The following is a 20731-nucleotide window of genomic DNA, read 5'->3' as shown; positions in this document are numbered from 1 at the left end:
ACTTGGAAGTCTTCCCTTCTCATGAATTTTTTGGAATTTTTAGGGAGGATAGGTGTCAGTTCTTTCTTGAATGTTTGTTAAACTTGCCCGTGAAACCATCTGGTCCAGGACTCCTGTTTTGGGGAATTTCTTTTGATTACTACTTTAATTTAATTAGTTTTTATATGTCTGTTCAGGTTTTCTGATTAGTTTATACAGAGTTTTTGAAGACTACGTTTCTAGGAATTTGCTCTTTTCACTCAGGTTTCCAATTTGTTGCCATATAGTTGTTCTAAGTATTTGTGTTTCTGCAATGTCTATTGTTACTTCACCTTTTTCATTCCTGATTTCATTTATTTGACTATTTTACTCTTCGTTTCTTGATGAGTCTGGCTAAAGGTTTGTCAATCTTTACCATCTAAAATAAGCAGCTTTTGGTTTCATTGATGTATCTTTTTAATAGAATTTTTATTTTGTTTTTTATTTACAGTTATCCCACTTTTTCCGCCATTGCTCCCGCCCACCCAGCCCACCCCTTCTCACACAAGCATATCCCCCCCTTGTCAATGTCCATGAGTAATTTATACATGTTCTTTGACTAAACTCTTCGCTTACTTATTCCTCTTCTCTCCCTCCGCCCTCCCCCCTAATACCTGTTATTCTCTTCCTTGTTCTATTTAGTTCAGTTGTTTGTGTTGTTCCTTAGTTTCCTGTATTAGGTGATATCATATGGTATTTTTCTTTCTTTGCCTGGCTTATTTCACTAAGCATAATTATCTCTAGTTCCATCCATGCTTTTGCAGGAGTTCCTTTTTATGTCTGCTGCATAGTCCTCCATTGTGTAATTGTACCACTGTTTTTTGATCCACTCATCTACAGATGGGCACTTAGGCCATTTCCAGCACTTAGCTGGCTATGAACATAAGGGTGCATAAGATACTTTAAATTGGGGTTTCAGGACTTTTTGGCTATAATCCTAGCAGCGAAGTTGCTGGTTCAAAAGGCAGTTCCATTTTTAATCTTTTGAGGTAATTCCATACTGTTCTCCACAGTGGCTGCACCAGTCTGCATTCCCACCAACAGGGCAGTAGGGTTCCATTTCTCCACATCCTTGCCAGTACTTGTTGTTTGTTGATTTGTTGATGATGGCCATTCTGACTGGTGTAAAATGGTATCTCATTGTGGTTTTTATTTTCATCTCTCTGATGGCTAGTGATGTTAAACATTTTTTCATGTGTCTATGGACCTTCTGTAGGTCCTCTTTGGAGAAGAGTTTGTTCAGGTCCTTTGCCCATTTTTTAATTGGGTTGTTTGTTTTCTTGATGTTGAGTCATATTAGCTCTTTATATATTTTGGAAATCAGTCCCCTGTCTGTGATGTCATTGGCAAATATGTTTTCCCATATGGTTGGTTTCCTTTTCATCTTGCTGATGTTTTATTTTGATGAGCAGAAACTTTTTAGTTTGATGTAATCCCATTTATTTATTTTTTCCTTTATTTCTCTTGCTTTAGGAGGTGTATTCATGAAGAAATTGTTACGTGAGATATCTGATATTTTCTTGCCTATGTTTTCCTCTAGGAGTTTTATGGTGTCACGGCTTACATTTAAGTCTTTGATCTATTTTGAGTTTATCCTTGTGTGTGGTGTAAGTTGGTGGTCTAGTTTCATTTTTTTGCATGTCCCTGTCCAGTTCTGCCAGCACCATTTGTTGAAAAGAGTCTTCTACTCCATTTTATATTCCTTCCCCGTCTATCAAATATTAATTGACTGTATAGTCCCGGATTTATTTCTGGACTCTCTGTTTTGTTCCATTGCTCTATATGTCTGTTTTTATGCCACTACCAGACTGTTTTGATCACAGTGCCCTTGTAGTATTGTTTGATGTCTAGTATTGTGATTCCTCCTGTTGTGTTCTTCTGTTTCATGATTGCTTTTGTTATTCGGGGTCTTTTTTGGTTCCATATGAATCTTTGAAGTATTTTTTCAGAGTCTGTGAAATGTGTCATTGGTATTTGAATCTGTAAATAGCTTTGGGTAGTATGGCCATTTTGATGATGTTGATTCTTCCCATACAAGAACATGGTATTTGCTTTCATTTATTTGTATCTTCCTTCATTTCTTTATTCAGTGTTCCATAATTTTCATAGTACAGGTCTTTTATCTCATTGGTTAAGTTTATTCCTAGGTACTTTATTTTTCTTATTACTATAGTAAATGATATTTTCTTTTTTGTTTCTGTCTCTATATTTTATTGTTGATGTACAGAAATGCCTTAGATTTCTGTATACTTATTTTGTAGCCTGCTATTTTGCCATATTCACTTATTATATCAAGTAGTTTTTTAGTGTAGTCTATAGGGTTTTCTAGGTATAGTATCATGTCATCTGCAAATAGTGATAGTTTTACTTCCTCTTTCCCAATTTAGATGCCTTTTATTTTTCTATCTTGTCTGATTGCTGTGGCCAGGACTTCCAACACTATGTTGAATAGGAGTGGTGAGAGTGGACATCCTTGTCTTGTTCCTGATTTCAGGGGGAATGCCTTCAGTTTTTGTCCATTGAGTATAATGTTGGCTTTGGCTTGTCATATATAGCCTTAATTATGTTAAGGTATGCTCCCTCTATTTCTATTTTGCTGAGTGTTTTCATCATAAATGGGTGTTGTTCTTTATCAAATTCTTTTTCTGCATCTATTGATATAATCGTAATTTTTGTCTTTCATTTTGTTTAGGTGATGTATTATATTTATTGATTTGTGAATATTAAACCATCCTTGCATCCCTGGGATGAATTCCACTTGATCATGGTGTATGATCTTTTTGATGTATTGCGGGATCCTGTTTGCCAAAATTTTATTGAGGATTTTAACATCTATGTTCATCAGCGATATTGGCCTGTAGTTTTTTTTCTTTATTATGTATTGACCTGGTTTTGGGATTAGGCTAATACTGACTTCATAGAAAGAGTTTGGGGTTTTTCCCTCCTCTTGGATTTTTTTGGAATAGTTTGAGGAGGGTAGGAGTTAGTTCTTCCCCAAATGTCTTGTAAAATTTGCCAGTGAAGCTATCTGGTCCAGCGCTTTTGTGTGCCATGAGATTATTGATTACTCTTTCAATTTCCTTCTTTGTTATTGGTCTGTTCAGGCTTTCTATTTCTTCTTGATTCCGTTTTGGAAGATTATATGTTTCCAGAAATTTTTCCATTTCATCTAGGTTGTCAAATTTCTTGCCATACAGTTGTTTGTAGTAATTTCTTACATTCCTTTGTATTTCTGTGATGTCAGTTGTGATATCTCCTCTTTCATTTCTGATTTTGTTTATTTGGGTCCTCTCTCTTTTTTTCTTGATGAGCCTGGCTAAAGGCTTGTCAATTTTGTTAATTTTTCAAAGAACCAGCTCCTACTTTTGTTGGTCTTTTGAATTGTTCTGCTTAGTCTCTATGTAATTTGATTCTGCTCTGCTCCTGATGATTTCCTTCCTTCTACTCACCTTGGGCTTTGTTTATTGTTGTTGTTGTTATAGTTCTTGTAGCTATAGTGTTAGATTTTTTATTTGAGATTATTCTATCCTTTTCAGGTAGGCCTGCCTTGCTATGAACTTTCCTCCAGGACTCCTTTCATTGTGTCCCATAGTTTTTGGACTGTTGTGTGTTCATTATCATTAGTTTCCAGAAACTTCTTCATTTCTTCCTTGATGTCATTGTTTACCCATTCATTATTTAATAGCATATTATTTATTCTCTATGACTGAATGCCTTTGATTTTTTTTCCTTGAGGTTTATTTCTAGTTTCAGGGCATAGTGGTCTGAAAAGATGCTTGATATGATTTCAATTTCCTTGACTTTGCTGAAGCTTGTTTTGCATCCTATAATGTGGTCTATCTTTGAAAATGTCCCATGTGCATTTGAAAAGAATATGTATTTTGCTTCTTTGGTGTGAAAATTCTTAAAATATATCATTTAAGTCCATTGGTTTATTATGTTGTTCAATGCCTCAATATCCTTTGTGTTTCTATGTTTCAAAGATCTGTCTATTGTTGATAATGGAGCATTGAAGTTCCCCACTATGAGTGTATTGCTGTTGATATCCTCCTTGTAGTGTTCTAGTATTTTCCTTAAATATTTGGGTGTTCCTATGTTGGGTACATATATATTTACCAGGGTTACATCTTCTTGATGGATTATTTCCTTAAGTATTATGAAATGTCCTTCTTTGTCTCTTTCTATGGCCCTTGCTGTGAAATCCGTTTTGTCTGAAATAAGTATTGCTACACCAACTTTTTTTTTTTCAAATCTTTTTGCTTGGAATACTTTTTTCCATCCCTTCACTTTCAGTCTGTGTAAATCTTTTGTTTTGAGATGTGTCTTTTGTAGACAGCATATATGAGTAAGGTTTTCATATCTATTTTGCAACCCTATGTCTTTTAATTGGAAAATTTAATCCATTTACATTTAAGGATATTAATGACAGGTATTTTTTTTCATTTCCCTTTGTACCTGTGTTCCTCTCCTACTCTTTTTTTTTCTTCATTTTCTTAAAACATTCCCTTTAGCATCTCTAGCAATGCTGGTTTGGTGAAGATGTTTCTTTTAGCCTTCCTTTGTCTGTGAAACTCCTAATTTCACCTTCCGTTTTGAAGGAGAGCCTTGCTGGGTAGAGTAGTCTTGGTTGTAAGCCTTTATTTTTCATTGCTTGAAATATTTTTTGCCATTCCCTCTGGCTTGTGGTGTTTCTGTTGAGAAATCGGTTGATAGCCTTATCAGAGCTCCCTTGTATTTTATTTCCTGTTTTTCTCTTGCTGCTTTTAGGATTCTCAATTTGCCTTTGAATGTTGACATTTTAATTATGATATGCCTTGGAATGGACCTTTTTGGGTTCATCTTCATTGGGACCCTCTGTGCTTCCTGGACTTGTATGACTTTTTCTCTCATCATATTAGCAAATATTTCTGACATTACTCTTCCTATCTGGTTTTCTATTTCTTGCTATTCCTCTTCTTCTTGTTGTATCCCTATGATTCTAATGTTGTTTAGTTTCATGTTGTCCTGCAGTTCTCTTAAACTCTCTTCATTCTTTTTAATTTTTTTTCCTTTTTTTTAATTGTCTGGGAATTTCTTTCTACATTGTCTTCTAACTCAATAATCTGATCCTGTGCTTCATTTAGCCTGCTTTTGATTGTTTCTACTGTGTCCTTCAGTTCAGAAATTGTATTCTTCATTTCTTCCTGGTTCTAGTTTATAGTTTCTATGTCCTTTTTTATGCTGGTGTAGTTCTCCATAAGTTCCTTGTAGCTTCCCTGCAATTCTTTTAATTTACTTGCAGTTCCTTGTAATTTCCCTGGAGTTTGTTGTAGTTTTCTTTGAGATAGTCAAGTACATTGATATTCTTTATCACCATTCTTTTGAATATCATGTGTGATAGTTGGCTTATGTCTATTCCATCTGTCTCTGTTTCTGGGGAATCCTTTTTTCCTTTCTTTAGGAAGTTTTTTTCTGTGTCTCCCATGTTGGATTCTTCTTTTTGTTTTTTTTTTCTTAGTTTTCTCTGTTTTGATTTCCCACCTTTGTGGAATGAGATTTTTTATAGGAGATCTGGAGGATTCAGTGGTGCAGTCTCTTTGATCTCCTGAGCCTGATGCTCTTGGGATGCCCTTTATGCCATTTGTTTATGCTGTCTGGTTGTATTTCAGTTACTTTTTGTTGAATCCTTCCCTTTGACTAGTTGATTGATAGTCACTCTGCCCACCTTGTCTTGAGTTGTTTTGTGGAGATGCTGTTAAATCATAAACATACAACCCAGGCAAGAAACCCACACCCTTAAAAATATCTACCAACCACAATCCCACTATCGGCAGCAAATGAGCCAGTATTAATATAAATGTAGAGAGGTTAAGACTGTTATACTATAGGAGCAATAGATAAGAGTTGTTTTAAATGAGAGGTGATCTTTGAGAACAAAGATAGAATAATAATAGTAGCAAGTAGGTCAAGGCTATGTGAGACAGTAATATTTACATGGTATGTTAAAAAAGAGAGGTAAGAATGCACAATAAAGTGAGAGAGTGGAAGTGTATAGTATTAGATTTATATAGCAGTTATATGCTATATATTTTGTGTGATTAGGGGGCTAAACAAAACAAACAAAAATTAAAGAATAAGGATAGAAGGGAGAGAAGGTAGGAAATAGATTAAAGATAGAGATTTTTAAAAAGGGAAGAAAAAAGGGAAGAGAAAAAATGGATGAAGAAAAAAGGGAAGAAAAAAAGAAAAAAAGTTTTTACTCAGTTCAACCTTTGGGCGGGGTCTTCTTTTTCTGGATTCACACATGGTCAAAATTCCATGTATTTCAAATCTTTTCTGACTGGGTGGCTGTGAGGAGATCTGGCTGATTTCTGTGGCTGCTTTTCTCTCACTTGTAGGCCTGCTGCAGCTTTCTGCTGTGATCCACACTAAGTTGGATCTCTCTCCATTTGTCCTGCAGAACCATCCAGAAATCCTCAGGCTTTTCTCTAATTTCTTTATAGTTACATTAAAGCAATACTTTTTTAAATTTTTATTTATTTATTTATTTTTGATCTCAACTCCATTTCCCTTTAATGTCTTCAGTGTTACCAGTTGCCTCTGATTCCTGAGTCTTCCCTGGGTTTTGTGTAGTACCTGTAAATCTTTTACAGTCATGGGCTTCTTTCCAACTGTAGACCTTTAACAGAACAGAGGCACCTGAAGCTCAACTTAGTTACTATTGTTCATCTTGTTTTCATTTTCTGAAATTTTGTTGACCTCTCTCATCTACTATTAAGTCTTCATCCATTATTTGTGTTTTGTCTGAATTTCTTTGTCTTTTCAGTTCTTTTATTTTGTGATAATTCAGGTGTGAAAAACCACCTATCTTTAACCTGCTATTTTCAGCGATGAGCTGATTATCTCTTGAATATGCAGACTTGAATTATCGCTACTGATTGCTTTCACTGTAGGTCTTTGTAATTTAAAAGTTATTTTTCTATCAGAGTTCCTATATCTTTATAAATTTCTCTTACTGATTTACTTAGTGGATTACCAATTTATTAAGCATTACTGAGAAGTTACTAAATTTTCCTTGGCTAAGATTATAGCCCTAATCTCATTATTAATTATGGACATTCTTTTTTAAAATCATTAAGTGGTTTCATTTTATTTTAGTTCTTTTTGTTTTTTGTTTTTGTTTTCTTTATTTTTATTGTTGACACAATTAAAGATGTCCCCATCCCACTTCCTCCCTTTGCCCACCTCTATCCAGATGCTGGAAATGTTTTTAATTTATTTATTTTATTGTTTTTCTATTACAGTTGTCCCATTTTACTCCCTTTGCTCTCCCCTACTCTGCCCACCTACCCTCTCTCCCACAGTCAATACCCACCCTGTTGTCCATACCTATGGGTCATTTATTAGTTTCTTGACTAATAAATTAGTTTATTTGTTTCTTCTCCTTTTCCCCTCCCCTTTGATCACTCTCAGTCTGTTCCTGTTTACGTACCTCTGATTCTAGTCTCCTGTATTAGGTATAACATATGGTTCTTGTATTTTACCACCTGCCTTATTTCACTAAGCATAATACTCTCTAGTTCTATCCGTGTGTTGCAAAGGATAGGAGTTCTTTTTTTCTTCTGCATAGTATTCCGTTGTGTAAATGTACCAACATTTCATGGTTCACTCATTTAATGATGGTCACTTAAGTTGTTTCCAGCACTTGGCTATTGTAAATAGCACTTTTATAAACATACTGGTGCATAGGTTTTTTGAATGGTGTTTCTGGATTATTTGGGTTTAATCCTAGCACCAGAATCACTGGATAAAATGGCAGTTGCATTTTTAGTTTTTTGAGGAAATTGCATACTGTTTTCCATAGTCTCTGCACCAGTCTGCTTTCCCATCAACAGTGTACTAGGGTTCCCCTTTTCCACATCCTCACCAGCACTCCTTTGCTTGTTGATTTGTTCATGATGGCCATACTGACCAGTGTGAGGTGGTATCTCACTGTGGTTTTAATTTGGATCTCTCTGATGGATAGTGATATTGAGCATTCTCTAATGTGCCAGTGGGCTCTCTGTCTGTCCTTCTTGGAGAAGTGTCTGCTTAGGTCCTTTGGACATTTTAAAATTGAACTGTCTTCTTGTTTGAGTCATATAAGTTCTGTGTATATTTTGGAAAGCAAACCCTTTTCTGAGGTATTATTGGTGAACATGTTCTCCCAGACAGTTGGTTTCCTTTTTACCTTGCTGATTTTTTTTTTTCTGAGCAGAAACTCTTTAGTCTGATGTTTTCCCATTTGCTTATCCTTTCCTTTATTTCTCTTGCCCTATAGGGCATATATCAGTGAAAATATTGCTGCATGGGATATCTGAAGTTTTACTACCCATTTTTTCCTCTAGAACTTTTATGGTGTCATGGCTTACATTTAAGCCTTTTATTCATCTTGAGTTTGTCCTGGTGTATAGTGTAAGTTGGTGCTCTAGTTATACATGTTTTTCGCATGTTCATGTCCTGTTCCCCCAACACCATTTGTTGAAGAGAACATTTCACTCCATTTTATGCTCCTTCATCCTTTGTCAAATATGATTGACCATAGAGACCTGGGTTTTCTGGACTCTTTATTCTGTTCCATTGATATGTATGTCTGTTTTTATACCAGTACCAGGCTGTTTTTATTACAGTGGCCATGTAGTATAGTTTAATATCAGGTATTGTGATTTCTCCTACCGTGTTCTTCTTTCTCAAGATTGTTGATGCTATGGGGTCTTTTTCTGGTTTCATATGAATTTTTGAAGTATTTGTTCTAGGTCTATGAACTATGCCATTGATATTTTAACAGGAATTGCATTGAATCTATAAAGTGCTTTGGATAGTATGGACATTTTAATGATGTTGATTCTTCTCATGCATGAACATGGCATACTCTTCCATTTATTTATATCATCTTTAATTTCTTTCTTCAGTGTTCTATAGTTTTCTGAGTACAGTTCTTTTATCTCCTTGGTTAATGTTGTTCCAAAGTACCTTATTTTTCTTGTTGCTATAGTAAACAGGATTTTTCCCCCCTGTTTTATCTCTGGTATTTTATTGTTGATGTACAGAAATGCCTTTGATTACTGAATGTTGACTTTGTACCCTGCTATACTGTCAAATTAATTTATTAGGTCAAGTAGTTTTTTTGCATAATCTATTGGGTTTTCTATGTACACTATCAGGTCGTCTGCAAATAATGATAGTTTTACTTCCTCCTTTCCAATTTAAATGTTTTTTATTTCATTTTTTTGTCTGATTGCTGTGGCTAAAACTTCCAAGACTATGTTGAATAAGAGTGGAGGGAGTGGATATTTTTGTCTTGTTTCTGATCTTAGGGAAAAATCTTTCAGTTTTAACCCACTGAATATGATATTGGCTTCAGGTTTCTCATATATAGCCTTTATTGTGTTGATGTATGCTCCCTCTATTCCCACTTTCCTGAGTGTTTTGATCATAAATGGGTGTTGTACTTTATCAAATGCTTTTTCAGTATCTATTGATATCATGTAATTTTTTGTTTTTCATTTTGTTTATATGGTGTATTACGTTTAGTGATTTGAAAATATTAAACCATACTTGCATCCCTGGGATGAATCCCACTTGAGCATGGTGTATGATCTTCCTAAGGTGTTGCTGGATCCTGTTTGCCAATATTTTGTTGAGGATTTTAGCATCTATGTTTATCAGCGATATTGGCCTATAGTTTTCTTTCTTTGTTGTGCCCTGACCTGGATTTTGAAATGAGATAATACTAGCCTCATAGAAAGAGTTTGGGAGTCTTGCCTCTTCTTGGATTTTTAAAATAGTTTGAGAAGAATATGAGTTAGTTCCTCCCTTAATGTTTGGTAAAATTATCCTGTAAGGCCATCAAGTCCGTGGCTTTTATGTGCCAGATTTTTTTTATTACTGCTTCAATTTCACTAGTTGTTATTGGTCTGCTCAGGCTTTCTGCTTCTTCTTGATTCAGTTTTGGACGATTATGTTTCCAAAAATTTGTTTGTTTCCCAAAGGTTGTCAAATTTTTAATCATACAGTTTTTTGTAGTAATTTCTTCAATTCTTTGCATTTCTGTGGTATCGGTTGTGATATCTCCTCTTTTATTTCTGATTTTATTTATTTTGGATACTCAGTCTTTTTATCTTGCTGAATCTAATTAAAGGCTTGTCAATTTTGTTTGTTTATCTTTTCAAAGAACCAGGCTCTGGTTTTAGTGATCTTTTGGATACTTAGTTTAGTCTCTGTCATTTAATACTTCTGGAATCTTGATTATTTCCTTTCTTTTATGCCTTCTGGGATTTTTCATTGTTCTTCCTCGAGTTCCTGTAACTGTAAACTTAGGTTGGTTTTTTTTTGAGATTCTTCTATTCTTTTATTTGGGCCAGTATTACTATGAACTTCCCTCAGAGGACTTCTTTCACTGTGTCCCATAGGTTTTGGAGTGTTGTGTGTTCATTATCATCTGTTTCCAGGAATTTTTTATTTATTCCTTGATCTAATTTTAAGCCATTTGTTATTTTTTAATAGCACGTTATTCATTCTCCATGAATTTGAATGTTTTGAGTTTTCTCCTTGATGTTGGTTTCAACTTTCAAGCCATTGTGGTCTGAGAAAATACTTGATATAATATCAGTTTTCTTGAACTTGTTGAAGCTTGTTTTGTGTCCTACCATGTGGTCTATCTTTGAAAATATTTCATGTGTTTTTGAAAAGAATGTATATTTAGCTTCTTGGTGTGAAAAGTTCTGTATATATCAATTAAGTTCATTTGATCTAGAATGCTGTTTAATACCTCTATATCCTTGGGTGTTTCTTTTCTTTGAAGATCTGTCCATTGTAGACAATGGAGTGTTAAAGTTTTCTACTATAAGAGTGTTGATGTTGACATCCTTTTAGAAGTCCTCCATGTGTTTTCTAAAATATTTGGGTGCTCCTTTGTTGGGTGCATATATGTTTATATGGATTATATCTTCTTGATGGTTCGTTCCCTTAAGTATTATGAAGTGTCCTTCTTTGTTTCTTTTTATGGCCTTTGTTGTGAAATCTATATTGTCCGATATAAGTATCACTACCCCTGTTTTTTTTTTTTGTTTTTTTTTTTTTTGTGTGTGTGTGTGTGTGTCCATTTGCCTGGAATACTTGTTTCCATCCTTTCACTTTCAGTCTGTGTAGATCTTTTGTTCTCAGGTGGGTTTCTTGTACACAGCATATATGTGGATCACATTTTATGATAAATTCAGCTACTTTATGCCTTCTTTTAATCATTTGTTTGTTTGTTTGTTTATTTTTAGAGAGGGAAAAGGAAAAAGAGAGGAAGAGAAACATCACTTTGTGGTTGCCTCTCACTCACGCCCCCAGTTGGGGACCTAACATGCAACCTAGTAATGTGCCCTGACTGGGAATTGAACCAGCAACACTTGGTTCGCAGGCCGACACACAATTTACTGAGCCACACCAGCCAGGGTCTACTTTATGCCTTTTTATTGGAGCATTTATTTCATTTGCATTTAAGACTATTATTGATGTGTTTACTCATTGTGATTTTTTTCCCTTTGTACCTGTGTTTTTCTCTGTATTTATCTTCTTAAAGCACTCCCTTTAGCGCCTCTTGCAAAGCTGTTTGATAGAGATATATTCTTTTAAACTTCTTTTGTCTGGGAAACTCCTTAATTCGCCTTCCATTTTGAATGAGAGCCTTGCAGGGTAGAGAATTCTTGGTTGTAGGCCTTTGTTTTTTCATCACTTGAAATATTTTTTCACCATTCACTTCTGGATTGTAGTGTTTCTTTTGAAAAATCAGGTGATAGCCTTATCAGAGCTTTTTTGTTGTTGTTGTTATTAGCTGTTTCTCTCTTGTTGCCTTTAGCATATTCTCTTTGTCTTTGAATGTTGCCATCTTAATTATGATGTGCCTTAGAGTGGGCCTCTTTGTGTTCATCTTGATTGGGACACTCTGTTCTTCATGGTTTTCTGTCCTCAAGTCAGGGAAATTTTTTGTCATTATTTTCTCAAACAGGTTTTCTATCCATTTCTTTTCTTCTTCTTCTGATATCCCTATGATATGGCTATTATTATGTTTCATGTTGTTCTGCAGCTCTCTTAAACCCTCTTCATTTTTTTTCAGTCTTTTTTTGTTTTGTTGAACTGTCTGAAATTTGTTTTTCTACTTTGGATTCCAGCTTACTGATCCAATCCTCTGCTTCATCTAACCTGCTTTTGATTCCTTCTACTGTGTTATTCAATTCAGACATTGTGTTCTTCTTTTCTTGATGGCTTTTATTGATAGTTTCTGTGTCCTTTTTAATACTGGTGTAGTTTTCAGTAAGTTCCGTGTAGCTTCCCTGCGCTTTTTTGTAGCTTTCTCTGACCCATATAAGCTAATTGAGCTTCCTTATAACCATTATTTTGAATTTCATGTCTGATAGTTTGCTTACCTGTATTTCATTTAGCAAGCTCCTGGGGAGTCCTCATTTCCTTTTGCTTGTGAGTTGTTTCTTTGTCTCCTCATTTTAGGTGACTCTTTTTCTTTGTTTCTGCTTCTTAGATTGATCTGCTTTGACTTCTTGTCTTCATGGTGTGAGCTTCTGTCATAGGTTATTATTGATATGTACTTATTCATTTTGATTTTTTCCCTTTTTATCTATGTCCTTCTCTCTTGCTCTATCTATTTTTCTTCATGTTATTCAACCAGTCTCTTTCACATCTCTTACAATGCTAGTTTTGTGGAAATGTATTCTTTTAGCCTTCTTTTGTCTGGGAAACTCTTTATTGCACCTTCCATTTTGAATGAGAGCTTGCTGGGCAGCATAGTAGTGGTTGTAGGACTTTACTTTTCATTGCCTGCAATGTTTTTTGTTATTCCCTTCAGGATTTTAGTGTTTCTGTTGAGAAATCATCTGATAGTCTTATTGGAGCTCCCATGTATGTTATTAGCTGTTTCTCTTTTGCTGATTTTAGGATTCTCTCTCTGTCTTTGTATGTTGCCATTTTAATTACAGTGTTTCTGAGAGTAAGCCTCTTTGGGTTCATCTTCATTTGGACTCTCTCTGCTTCCTGGATTTGCATGACTTTTTCTCTTATCAAGTTAGGGATGGTTTCTGTCATTATTTTTCAAACAGGTTTTCTATCCCTTGCTCCTCTTCTTCTACTTCTAGTGTCCCTAATATAAGGATTTTACTATGTTTCATGTTGTTCTGCAGCTCTTTTAAAACCTCTTCATTATTTTTTCAATTGTTTTTTGTTTTGTTGCACTGACTGGAAAATTTTTTTCTATGTTGGCTTCCAGTTTGCTGATCCAATCCTATGCTCCATCTAGCCTGCTTTTTATTACTTCTACTGTGTTCTTCAATTCAGACACTGTATTCTTCATTTCCTCCTGGTTCTTATTGGTATTTTCTATATCCTTTAAAATTTTTTTATGTATTTATTTGTTTGTTTGTTTGTTTATTTTATTTTATTTTTAGAGAGAGGGGAAAGGAGAAAGAGATGGAGAGAAACATTACTGTGTGGTTGCCTCTCACTTGCGCCCCCAACTGGGGACCTGACATGCAATCTAGTCATGTACCCTGACTGGGAATCGAACCAGTGACACTTGGCTCACAGCCCGATGCTTAATCCATTGAGCTACAGCAGCCAGGACCTTCTATATATTTTTTAACACTGGTGTACTCCTCAGTAAGTTCCTTGTAGCTTCCCTAGAGTTCTTTTTAGTTTCCCTGGGGTTGTCTGTAATTCCCCTGGAATTTATTGTAGTTTTTCTCGGAGTTTGTCAAATTCATTGAGCTTCCTTATAACCATTCTTTTGAATTCCATGTCTGATAGTTGTTCTATTTTTTTTTTTTTTTTTTGCCTCTGTTTCATCTAGCACTCTTTCTGAGGATTCCTCTTTTCTTTTCATTGGGGGATTATTTCTTTGCCTCTCCATTTTAGGTTATTCTTCTTTTTTGTATTTGTTTCTTAGATTGATCTGCTTTGATTTTCTGCTTTTGTGGTGTGACCCTCTGTATTTGGAGACCTGTGCAATTCAGTGTGCCATATCTTTGATCTCCTGAGCTTGATGCTCTTGGGATGCCCTTTATGCCATTTATTTGTGCTATCTGGTTGTATTTAGGCTTTGTTTGTTGTTGTGTTGCTCTTTAGTGGAGCTTTCCCTCTGGCTAGTTGCTTGAGAGTCACTCTACCCAAAATGCCTTAAATGTTTTGTCGAGATGCTGTTGAAACATAAACACATAACCCATGCAAGAAACCTACATCCTGAAAAATATCCCACAACCACTATCACACTATCAACAACAAGTGAACCAGTATTAATATATATGTAAAGATATTAAAACTATTATGCTAAAGGAAAAACACATAAGAGGTGACTAACTGAAAGAAAAATGACTTTTGAGAGGGCAGGGTAAAGAGCAATAATACTAATGAAAGAGAAAAGGCAATTCAAGACAGTAAGTATAATTTACATTATATGTGAAAAAAAATGGAGGAAGAAATCATAATAAAGTAAGAGGGGGGAAGCATATAGTATTAGGTTTAAATAGAAATTACAGAATATATATTTAGTGTGAAAGTGAAGATAAACAAAACAAAACAAAAAATAACAGAGGAGAAGAGGAGGAAGAAAAAGTAGGAAACAAATTAAAGAAAAAGTTTCTCCCAGTGCAATGGTCAACCTTTGGGTTATGATTGATGTAGGTAGGATGGGAATAAGAGGGGGGGAAAGAAAAAAAAACTTAAAATATTTCTAAAAGAAATGGAAGTGAATTTGAGATGAATAAAGGGGTTGATATATTAAGAATGAGAAATGAAAACCTGGCTAAGGGAGGGAAAAAGTTTTAAATTTATGCTGAAAGAAGGAAATGGCTGGATGAAGATCTTAATTGGGTAAGAGAGGGGTACTATAGGGTTTGGTATTTGAAATACTGAAATAGTGAATATCTATGAATAAATTGCAGTAATGCCACTTCTATCACCATATCACAACAAATGCATCAAGGTGGAGAGAGAATATGTTTATTTTATGAATAGGAAGAAGAATTGCAGTGACTAATGACAAAAAAAATGGTTTTGAAAGGATGTAAAGGGAAAAAATAGTATGAGTGCAGAATTGATTCTAGTTGTAATAAGAGAGAAGATAGAATCTAAAACAATTAAGAAGAGGAAATCGGATGTTGAAATGGACTAATAGGAAGGAGGAACAAAAGATGATATTTGGAATAAACTATAACAACTAGTGACTTAAAATTCATTAACTGGGAGGACAAAAAAATAAATCATGAAGAATACTGTGGTAGAATTCATCTCATTAATATCTGGTTTCTACTGCTTCTTCTCTTTCTTGATCTGCCCCTTTTCAATGTTCCATGGGTTTTATATCTTCCTTTTTGGCTGTCTGTCTGTGAGGAGACCTAGCTGGAACCTCAGGCTGCTGTTCTCTTGCCCATGGGTCTGCCGACCTTTTCCCTTAGCACATCTCTCCACTGTGAGTCACACTGGGTTGGGTCCCACCCACTGGTCCTGTAGTACCCTCTAGACATCTTCGTTTTTGTTTAGCAGTGCTGCTATGCCGGTGAGCTGGCATGCATGTCCAGAGTCCTTGCCAAGTCTTAGGTCTTGTTTCAGCTCTTCTTTCAAAAAAAAATCTCTGTATGGCTTCCAAACTTCAGCACCAGTCTGTGTTTTTTGTTTAGCAGAGCTGTTGTTCCTACATGCAGGCCTGCAAGCCCAGGAGTCCCTGCAAAGTCTTGGCTCCACCTCAGCTTTCCTCTGTGAGGGCCCCTCATTGTAGCACTTGTCTGCGTTATTGTTTAGTAGAGTCATTGCAGGCAGGCCTGCAAGCCTGGGCTGACCTGCTGAGTCTTGGCCCTGCCTCAGCTTTTCTTCTAAAAGTCTCAGTTTGTCCCCCATGCTTCAGCACTAGTCCCTGTGGGCCTTGATCTCTCTGCTCTCCTCAATCCCCCTCCAAAATTCACAGTCTCTCACAGTTAGGTCTGGCTTCTGTTTTCCCTCACCTCTGACAATTTCTTCCAAAGTTTCTCACTGAATCCCTCCTGGATGTCACTGGAAAGGGTGCCTATGGTGGGAGCATAGTTTCCAGGCCTCCATAGCACCCTGGCCTTCTCTCTTCACCCTGGTATATCCCGGCTAATGAGCCAGTCTGTGGCTGACCCTATGTTGTGTGGCTGGAGGCACTGGGCTAGAAAGCATGGTGACTCCACTTAGAAAGTAGGGGCCATGGTTCTTGCCCTATTCCCACTCTCCTCCCTGTTTGCCCTATCTGAAAGCTGCTCTCACTCACTCCCTGCACAGTGTCTATACTCCAAGTTTGGTCCACAATGGAAGCAAGCAGACAAGGCTGCTACTTACTCCACCACTATCTTTTCCCTCCTATATTTGGATATTCTTGAATTCTTCCAGATTTTTAAAATGAGAACATGTTTATTGATTTTTTTTAGGAGAGGGGAAGGGAAAGAGAGAGAGGGCAAAACATTAATTGGCCCCAACCAGGGATTGAACCTGCAACCTAGGTATATGCCCTGACTGGAGATCAAATCTACAACCTTTTGATATACAGGACCATTCTCCAACCAACTGAGCCCTCAGCTAGGCCCTTTCTGTTTTTTTGTTTTGTTTTGTTTTTCTCTTTAAGTCAGATTTGCCAGAGGCTTATCTGTTTTATTGTCTTTTTCTAAGAAACTACTCTTGACTTTGTTTCTCACTTCTGTTTCTTTTTTTTTTTAGTACAAATTCCCTCACTTATCGTGCATATTACATTCTAGACCCCTTCACAATAGGTGAAAATCTGCGAAGTGGAAACCTTACATTTATTTTAGTATTTATATATATTTTAAGGCTTTATTAACCCTTCTCACACACTTATAAACCTTCCCCACTCCCTTACAACCTTTTCCACAATTTTATAAACACTACTTATGTCCTTAAACATATTCTATGCTCTTAAACTTATGTAACTTTAACAACATATATATATAGTACCACAAAATCCTGCAATATAGTGAAAAAATCCACGATAAATAACTAAGTATAATATTTTAAGAAATTCTGTGATACAGTGAGGCCATGATATAGGCTGATATAGAGAGGGACTACTATATTTCAAAATGTGGTCTTTTTGTTTTAATTCTTAACATGTGATTTTAAAATACTTTGTAGTTCTTAGTCTTAATTATTGAGTTACATGTTTCATTAACTTAGTTTTAATACTTTTATTTAATAATAAAATCTATTGAGATATGCTAAAATGTTGTATTTTGTTTGAAAGTATCCTCTCTATTATTAACTTCTATATGGTAAATTATTGTGGTTCCTAATTAAAATAATTTATTGTTTTAGAGTAGAAGAACCACAGATTTATTTTAAAATACTTAAATATAGAAAAGAGGTATTTTTTAGGGAGGTTGCAGGCAATAAAATGTACAAATAAAAGAGCAGTATAGTCTGAAGCTGTGGTAAACACTATGAAGAAAATAAAGAAGGATATGGGCTAGAGAAGGACAGCAGGAGTAGGGGCTAGCTTGGGCATGTTATTCAGAAAGACCTCTTTGAGGAGGTGACCTTAATCTATTTGCAAATAAATGTTTGGAGAAAATCATAGAACTTACTATAAAACAAGTATATGATAGGTAGCATTCTAAGATGGCCCTCATGATCTCTGTCCATGGTGTTATACCTGTGTCCTCATGTATGTGTGCCTGGAACATGTGACTTACTCCTAATTAATAGAATATGTCAAAGGAGGTCGCGCTCCGCATAGAGTGGAGGGTGCAAGCCTGCAGACTGGTTAAGAAGTTGTCATTGCAATCCAGTGTCTGAACAAGGCTGACATTGGTAGGAACAGGAGGAACACTGTGGGCTGAGAGATCACAGAACTTGATGACTGATTTAATGTGTAGCATAAAGTAGAGAAAAGAGTTGAACATGGGGTTGTGAAGCTAGATGTAATAAATATGCAGGTAGAAGTGAGCCAGGGAAGAAATGAGCCAGCTGGGTTGCATGGGCTCAGGAAATGAGTGACAGAGGCAAAAGAAGGGCCTTTGGAGCTTATGAGAAAGAGAGACAGTGGTAATGAACCTAGGGGAAGGATAAGGGAGAAAGTTGTGAGTGTGACCCAAAGAGAGATAAGAAGCACACACCTGATTCTGTTACTTTTTTAAAAACGTAATCTTAGAAGATTGGAGGGATAGAGACTCTCCCTCTTGAAAAAGCAACCAGCCATGTTGGGACTGCCTGTGGAGAGGGTTGCAGAGCAGAGAACTGGAGGTGGCCACCAGGACCAGAGAACAGCATCCACCTGATGGCCAGTAAGAAAAGTGGGGTTGATTATTTGAATCTTGGAGGGGATCTTTTGACTCTGGAGTTTCAGGGACAGAAGAATGCATTGGAGCATGTTGCAGTAATGTCACCTCAAAAGAGAGTTAAGAACTCTCAGACATCAAAGAGAACTTCATGACATAGTAATAGTTATAACAGTAATCTCTTGGCCTGAAAATTGAAGGAGGACCAAAGCAACTCAAACAGCATCTTGAAACATGGACAAAATAGTCTGGTGGAATGTTCTGAACATGCTGACGCTAATGAGCAAGGAGAAGATGCTCTGCAAGTAACAGTGAGATACTTTGAGAAAGGTCCCATTAAAACTTCACGGAGTAAAGATAAAACCTTTGAAAAACACCTGAAAACTGTGGAAAGTGTGGCTTGAAAGAATGGGTTAGCTCCAGAAGGGATTTACAGTCTATTAAATGTGGCACTCAGTGGCAAATTTTGGAGTGCTGTAAACTCTTTGATATTGAGATACATGATTCCAGTAACTCTAATATCAGAAGATTCTGTGGTTAATGTGGTCTCCTGGCTTTGTGTTGGCAAGTGTTGTAGTAGCACCAAGATACTTTTTTATAATTGGCTGGTTGCAGTGTTTGACTACACTGACCACAAGGAGAAATTTAACTTGCTCTATGGCTTCTTTTTTGCTTCATTGCAAGATGATGCAGCGTGCCCTTATGTCTGCCATTCCTTATATTTACTTACCAAAAAAGAGAATGTGAAACTATTTTATGTGAGGAAACGGCTTAATCTTCAGGCAAAAATGGGAATACAGCCTTATCTTCATGCTTTGTTGTCACTCTATAAGTTCTTTGTTCCCACTTTGATGTCTGTTTCTTTGCCGGTAAAGAAGATCTGTTTTGAGAATTCAGAGAATCTATGGAAGATGGCTCTAGTTGCTGTGAGGCAAAGGAATCAGGGACCTCCTCCAGAACCTTTAAAGCTGATGTTAGGTCCAACCAAAGTCTGTCCCAGGAAAAGAAAATAGAATTTTCACTCACTTATACCAGTGCTAAATTCCAGTGGCCACAGTAAAGACTATGGGAAAAAAAGGAATGTGTCTTTCTGAAGATCTTAGTAGCAATAGACCATTTCCAGTAGGACAGCTTAAAAGCTCCCCCCAAAAACATTCATTGCTTAGAGCCAGCTTCTCAGATGAGTGCAGTGCTGAACAATTCTTTGCTACTTCACTATATTAACTGTATCAGAGATGAATCAGTCTTATTGAGGCTGTATCATTGGTTGAATCAAACATTACAAGAAGAATGTATTTGGTACAAGGTGAATAATTATGAATGTAAAAAAGAATTTACCAGCTTCCTGGACATTATCATCAAGGCAGAGTGTTTCTTACAAGAGGGGTTTTATTCCTGTGAAGCATTTCTGTATAAGAGCCTTTCTCTCTGGGATGGCTTCTGTTGTCAATCACAGTTCCTTCAACTTGTGAGCTGAATTCCTTTTACTAGCTTCTCTGAGGTTAAACCATATATTTTTGACCATCTGGCACAGCTCTTCTTTACATCAATCATTTATTTCAAGTGTAGTGTTCTTGATAACCTTAAAGAGCTACTGCCGAATTAGTTATTGTGGCTTTCTATGGACATCCACATGAAAACTGTGATGGACAGTTCTCTAGAAACAACTTTCAGTGGATCCATGAAGTCTGTATTTGAACTAATTCTCTATGTAGGGTGGCTGTCCACTAATGCAATGTGCTTGGAAAGCAACAGTAATTTCTTGCTGCACTTCGCTTTGGATTTTTATAAGAAGGTGTGTGACATATATATAAATTATAACATTCCATTAGTGTGTTGTTTCCTCCTGTGATCTTCTATCTCACACTCCTTAGTGTGGATTCAAGTATCCTGAACCAGCTCTGTTATATTATGCACAGATACCGTAATGATTTGACAGCTACAAAGAAAAATGAGCTGGCACTAAAGACAAAATCAGAGTTCAAATTCAGCAGCAAGACCTGTCATAGGTTTGTTACCTATGGACATCCAAACCCTTCCAGAAAAAATCATATTTTGTCTCTGAAGTCTTTAAAAAAATTGGAGTAGCAAAATATAAAATCAGTTTAAATTTAGTCCATCACCCTGCTCTATTGAGTTATGCTATTTCCTTTTTCCTAAAGGAATGGCCAGAAGAAATGGAACAGGTATTTAGACTATTTATTTTCAGAAGGCTTACAAGGCTTGAAACTTTTCATACAAAGCAGTATTTGTCATTCTTCTGTCCCCTGATCAGACAGTAAAAACCCTATCTATGATCAATGTGAAATGCATGCTGACAGAAACAAGCCAAGCAAGGGGCGAAGATGGCGGAGGAGTGAGGAGAGGCTGAGGTTTTAGGCTCCCGAGACCCATCTGTAGTT

General features: G+C 36.2%; 1 protein-coding gene and 1 pseudogene across 1 annotated transcript in view; one reads left to right on the top strand and one right to left on the bottom strand.

The window, feature by feature from the left end:
* The window catches only part of CNBD1 (cyclic nucleotide binding domain containing 1), a 396422-nt gene that overhangs the window by 285450 nt on the left and 90241 nt on the right, over nucleotides 1-20731 (bottom strand).
* Nucleotides 18431-20600, top strand: LOC150004629 (centromere protein I pseudogene; annotated as a pseudogene).

This window comes from Furipterus horrens, unplaced genomic scaffold (genome assembly GCF_987537825.1).
Source record: "Furipterus horrens unplaced genomic scaffold, mFurHor1.1.pri manual_scaffold_7, whole genome shotgun sequence".
In the NCBI taxonomy this organism is placed as follows: domain Eukaryota; kingdom Metazoa; phylum Chordata; class Mammalia; order Chiroptera; family Furipteridae; genus Furipterus; species Furipterus horrens.
The sequence above is the reverse complement of the archived record's forward strand: the minus strand, read 5'-3'. Positions and strand labels throughout refer to the sequence as shown.